The following is a 6538-nucleotide window of genomic DNA, read 5'->3' on the forward strand; positions in this document are numbered from 1 at the left end:
ATTCTTCGCACTGCAGAGAATGATACTGTATTGGTAGTCCACGTGTATATATGATTTTAATATACTTTCAGTCAAAGCAAGATGTTGGGGCTTAGATTTTATGAAAATCTAACTCTATGTTGACTTAGCAATGTTATGAGAAATTATGGCTCAACTTTTTTTAAATTCCAATTATTCAAACATAAATTCTACAACACAATGGGTTTCATTGTGATATTTTCATCCACTCATATATCATACTTTGATTGTATCCATCTTTCCTATTAGCCTCCCTTGCCCTCCTCTCTCAGCACCCCAACTCCCTTCTCATTCCCTAGAAATCTTCTATTTTTTCCCCAGCTTCTACAACTGAGAGAAAATATGTGATACGTATCTTTTTGTGTTTGGTTAATTTTGCTTAACATAAAGTCCTCCAGTTCTATCCATTTTCCTGCAGATGACATGATTTTGTTCTTCTTTATGACTGAATAAAATGGTATCGTGTATGTTTGTGTGTGTGTGTGTGTGTGTGTGTGTGTGTGAGAGAGAGAGAGAGAGAAAGAGAGAGAGAGAGAGAGAGAGAGAGAATCTAATACTTTATTTTTCTTCATTGTTTTAAATTTACACATCTGTTAGTGAGCACCTGGGCTGATTTCTTACCCTGGTTACTGTGAAAAGTACTGCAATAAATAGGGGATGCAAGTATCTCTTTTGTATACTGACTTCATTTCCTTATGGCATATAACCAGCAGTGGCACACCAGATTCTATGGTAGATGTACATTAGATATTTTGAAGCAATCCCCTCATATTGTATTGATTTTTATTCTTGACAACAGTTCAACTTTTTTTCTTTGCAGTACCGGGTCTCAGACATTCCAGGCAAGTACTCTACCAATGAGTTACATCCACAGCCCTTTTTAAAAATTTTGTTTTGAGACTAAATTGCCCAGACTGGACTCGAACTTATGATCCTCCTCCCTCAGCTTCCTGAGTAGGTGGGATTACAGGCATGCCATCATGCTCAGCTAGACTTTTTTTTCTTAATTTTTATTTTTTAGTTGTTGATAGACCTTTATCTATCTATCTATCTATCTATCTATCTATCTATCTATCTATCTATCTATCTATTTATATGTGGTGCTGAGAGTCGAACCCAGTGCCTCACACATGCTAGGCAACTTCACTACCACTGAGCCCCAGCCCCAGCCCCTCAGCTCGACTTTTTAAAATACTTCAATGATAAAACTAGTGCAGTTAAGCAGAAATACCTTCTAAAAAGGGAATACTATTTTTTTCCACTTTTGAATATAACCCATTTTGAAGTAAATAAAGAAATAACAAATTCTTTGATGAACAGAAAACTCACAAATGGCAATTTATTATGTCCTTCTGTTGGAGCCCTGCCTTCATAATGTTTCTGATAATAATTGGGATTTTTTTTATATTTCTGACAGGGTATAATTTAATTGGAAATTTCCTTTCTTTCTTTTTTTGAAACAATGGAAATCATTCTCTAAGATATTGTTGAAGCAACATTGATACATTTAAAAAGAATTTAAAAATTAGAGAAAAGAGATCTAGACACATCAAAATAATATATCCAAAAAGGCTGGACTGAAATCTGATTTTTTAAAAATTTGAATGATCATTTGGACAATGACTGATTTCATAAGATAAAGTGGACTATAATAATAATTTGTAAACTTTTAGTCTGAGTCACAACGTCAAATGCTGTTTCAAACGCATCTGAAAAGGTCAAGAGATGTTGGGACTATCAAATCAAACACTTTGGTGGAGAGATTACCCTGAAGACTCTTCTAATATATAAAGTATCTAGTAATACAGAAAAAGAGATACTATAATAAATGTTTCCTTGCATGTATAATTGATGTCATTTAAAAGGAAGGAAAACCCCCAGGGATCAAAGATGAAGCTGAAAGCCAAATAGCTAGCTTCAGCTAACACAGTGGTTTCTTTCTTTTTTTTTGGTACTGGGGATTGAACTCACGGGCACTCAACCAGTGAGCCATATCCCCAGCCCTATTTTGTATTTTATTAAGAGACAGGGACTCACTGAATTGCTTAGCACCTCACAGTTGCTGAGGCTGGTTTTGAACTCCTGATCCTCCTGCCTTAGACTCCTGAGCCTCTGGGATTATGGGCGTGTGCCACCGTGCCCAGCTGACACATGATTTCTAAGTCTTTTGACAATATTGACAAACAATGTTGTGTTTTAAAGGTAGTTGGGGGAATACAAGGTTTTGGGTCTGTATGAAGGATAGGAGTTGCAATGACTGTCACTTAACCAATCCACTGTAAATTTTGTTACTTGGGTGATGTTGAGGCTGAAATGATTCAGAATGTTGATAGGAACCCAACAGGTCAGAACAACTTCTAAATGACGTGGGGAGGCTGAGAATATACATTTTTTTTCTTTTGATATTTGTTTGGTTTTGGTTTGGTACTGGGGATTGAACCCAGAGGCATTCTATCACTAAGATACATCCCCAGAACTTTATATATTTTTTTAATTTTGAGACAAGATCTTGTTAAGTTACCCGGGCACATCTAAAAAATGTGATCCTCCTGCTTCAGCCTTGCAAGTAGCTGAGGTTACAGAATCGTACCACAACACACTATCCCAACATAATATTTTTACTTTTAACTTATCTCTGATAACTTTTCATTGTAGGGACACCTACCCTTCAGTTACTCTAAGAGTAGATTGCTCTCCTTTGCTAAGAACCTGGCCACAAAAAGCCTACGTTAGCTATTGAACATCATTCTCAGTTGGGTAAGACTTTAGACTTCTCTTTGTTTTCAGGCCACAGTATTTGTAACATCCTAGATGCTCAAGGATGTGTGTGCAATATTACTTTTTTCATGATTGTGTTTCTATAAGGTTTTTCAATGCCTTTGGTGTTACTAAGAGCTATTTAATCTGGTTATCGTACACACTAAATACATTTTGTCCATCACTTACCCAAACTAAAAGCTTCCTTGGTACTGGTGAAGTTGGATAGCTGGAGTGATGTGTGCTTTGTCTGATTTATTTCTCATCATAAATGACAGAGGTTGCAGACTAATCACATGTGCCAAATCTGTCCTACAGGGATATTTTATTTAATCTGAGGAGTGTATTAAAAAAAATTAAACCTTCGGTAAGAAAAATTTGGGAATTTTATACATAAACCTTGATATATAGCTTTTTGTATTAGTGAGTTTTTCATCACTATGATTAAAATATCCAACAAGAATAATTTAGAGAAGGGAAAGTTTTGGTTCACAGTTTGAGAGGTTTGGTCCATGGTCAGCCAAGTTCATTACTCTAGGCTCAAGGTGAGGCAGAATATCATGATAGAAGAGCACTGCTCCACTCATGGTGGCTAGAAAGCAGAGAGAGAGAAGAGGATCAGGACTTCAGTGAAGAAGATCCTTTCCTGGGCATGCCCCCAGTGACCTACCTCTTTCAGCCATCCCCCTCCTGCCCACAGTTATCATTAAAACTAGGATGAACTGCTTAATTTTTACAGCTCTCACAATCCAACATTTCACCTCCAAACGTTCCTGCATTAAGGCCGAAACATTGGGGCATACCTCATATCCAAATCATAGCACTTCTGTTGAAAAACTGGAGAATCTTTGCAACATTTTGCATCAAAGTTGAATCATGTATCTGTAGGACCTAGAGAAACAATTGGCAAACCCAAATAAAGAAATTTTTGGGAAATTGAATAAAGAAATTGTTTACAAACATATGGACAGTTTTCAGGAATACCTCAAGGAAAAGAGTTACACTCTAGGAGTGGATGTGTAAAACAGGGATCGAGGTGAGGGAGAAGCATCCAAATATACCAAAAAGCCAATAAAATGTGAGGACTATTTGACAGAGCTGTGATCTTTGGCTGAAGAACACAGGCAGCTTGTGGGAATCCCTCTGGAAAAAATATTGAAAAGAAATACATATCCAGACTTTACTCTCTCTCCCTCTGTTGAATACTAATGCTCCCCATGGGCCTAATGAATACAGAACCTAGAAGTCAAGGGACCTTCATATGTCAGTCCATAAAAGTTGGTGCCAAAGGCACAAAACAGGATTGAGAAGGACCAAACAGAAAATATCTGTCAAATTTTGTAACTCACTCCTGTAGACAGAGTGGATGTTCAGTAGTTAGTCACAGTCTCCATCATTATCTATTGTCTATACCAAAGCTATCAGTTGCCATTTTATTATTATCAGAAACACTAGAGTGTTTCTTATAGGAGGAAATAATTTCTCTAGCAGTTTTTATCAAAAGTGCCCAAGGAAGTGATAGAGGACTAATTTTTTTTTAAGAAAACAGGAAAATATGTGAGAAATATTACTATGTGCTTAATATTTAAGCACATAGTAATACATCTTGGTATTCTTCAAAAAAATTATGTACCCTGCTTGTTTTACTCATGAGATCAAATTCCCTTTCTTTGTTTTACTCATGAGATCAAATTCCCTTTCTTTGATAGCACTTTGAATTTTGTATTGAGAAATTCTTTTCACCATTGAGTGCCATCTTATTTTTTTTTTTTTTTTTTTTTTTTTACTGTGGAAACCAAAGTGTTGGGATCTTTCCTCCCACTACCATGTGGGCAGACTTGTGACTTAAGTTGATGGAGTTCTATGCAGACTTTGATTAATGAGCTACTCAGGGGAAGTTGTTAATTTCTGTTGCTTGCAGTCAAGAACTCTGAATCAATATTCTGACTGAATCATTAATAGGTTGTTGCTGGAAGAAAACAGGGTGAATACTCCAACTTATAGGAATAGACAATGACTTTCTCAATAGGATTACTAAAGCTCAAGAAATAATATCAAGAATAAGTAAAAGGGATGACATCAAATTAAAAGGCTTCTGCACAGCCAAGGAAATAAGAATGTGAAGAGAGATAACCTACAAAATAGGAGAACATCTTTGCCAACTATACTTCTGATAGAGGATTAATATTCATAATATATTAAAAAACTCAAAAAACTTATCAAAAAAACCAAATAACTCAATTAATAAATGGGCAAGTGACCTAAACACTTTTCAAAAGAAGAAATACAAATGGCCAACAAATATATGAAAACATGTTCAAGATCTTTAGCAATCAGGAAAATGTAAATCAAAACTATACTGAGATTTCATTTCACACTTCAGTGAGAATGGCAATCACCAAGAATACAAAAATAAAAAAAATGCATAGATGTAGGGGGAAAAGAACATTTATACACTGTTGAAAGGATTATAAATTAGTGTGACCACTATGGAAATCAGTATGGATATTCCTCAAAAGGCAAGGAATGGAACCATTATTTGATTCAGCTACACCACTCCTTGGTATTTATCCAAAAATATTAAAGTCAGCATACTTTAGCATTACTTGCAATATCCATGTTTATAGCAGCATAATTCACAGTAGCCAAGTTACAAAACCAGCCTAGGTTCTATCAACAAAAGGATAAAGAACATGTGGAATATATAATCAAGGGATTTTATTCAGTCATAAAAAGAATGAAATTATGTTATTTGCAGGAAAATTGATGGAACTTGAGAGCATGTCCTAAGCAGAATAAACAAAACTCAGAAAGTCAGGGATTGTGTGCTTTCTCTCATATATTGAAGCTAGAGAGAAAAAGGTAGCAGGGAGGAGAATCTTATGAAATTAGAATAAAAATCAGTAAAACAGAGGAAGGTAACCAAAGGGGAGGAAGAGAAGGCAAAAAGAGGAGTTACTGGAGGATGAAATTGAAAAAATTATGTTGTGTGCATGTATGAATACATCACAATGAGCCCCACTATTAGGTATAAATATATGCACCAAGAATTAATTTAAAAAATAAGTTGGTTAAACATGCTGTCTGGAGTTTGGAAAATCCTTCTAACCCAGACTGTAGAGAGAATTGTAGAAGGATCACTGAATGCAGATGAATCCCAAAGAGGACAGGTATCGGTTGAGTTATTTTGCCACATTTGTAGAAAAAGATGAAGACTGTGACTATGCTTCTATCTACTTTAGAAAAACAGACATATAGCCTACTATTTTCCCAAAGGAAACAGAATGAAAATTGTCATTAAATTAAAACATAGATGTCTGTGTTAGGAAAGCCAGGATGACTTTCTAACTATAGTCTTGTTGCAAGAAATACCCAATAAAAAAAGATGGACCACGGTGAAAACTTAATAGTCATAGGTAGGAACTAGACCCAGTTAGTTTATTTACTTTACTGTTTTTAGTATTGTGTGTTTTTATATTACTTCTCAGATATCAGTAGGCAAATAAATGGAATCTCAACAAGATTTCATTGAGTTGATAAATTCAGAATGTGTATTAGCAAACTACCAAGCAGAGGGATAATAACAATAGTTAACATGTATTAGACACTATATCAAATGCTTAAGTACATTGTTTCAATTAATTTTACAACAAATCTATAAATTAAATATATCTATATTTTATGAAGGAAAATTCTGATTCTTAGCAAAGATTAGAATCTTGATTATGTGGCTTATCTAATAATCTCAAACATGAGGCAAAAA

Source organism: Ictidomys tridecemlineatus, chromosome 1 (genome assembly GCF_052094955.1).
Source record: "Ictidomys tridecemlineatus isolate mIctTri1 chromosome 1, mIctTri1.hap1, whole genome shotgun sequence".
In the NCBI taxonomy this organism is placed as follows: domain Eukaryota; kingdom Metazoa; phylum Chordata; class Mammalia; order Rodentia; family Sciuridae; genus Ictidomys; species Ictidomys tridecemlineatus.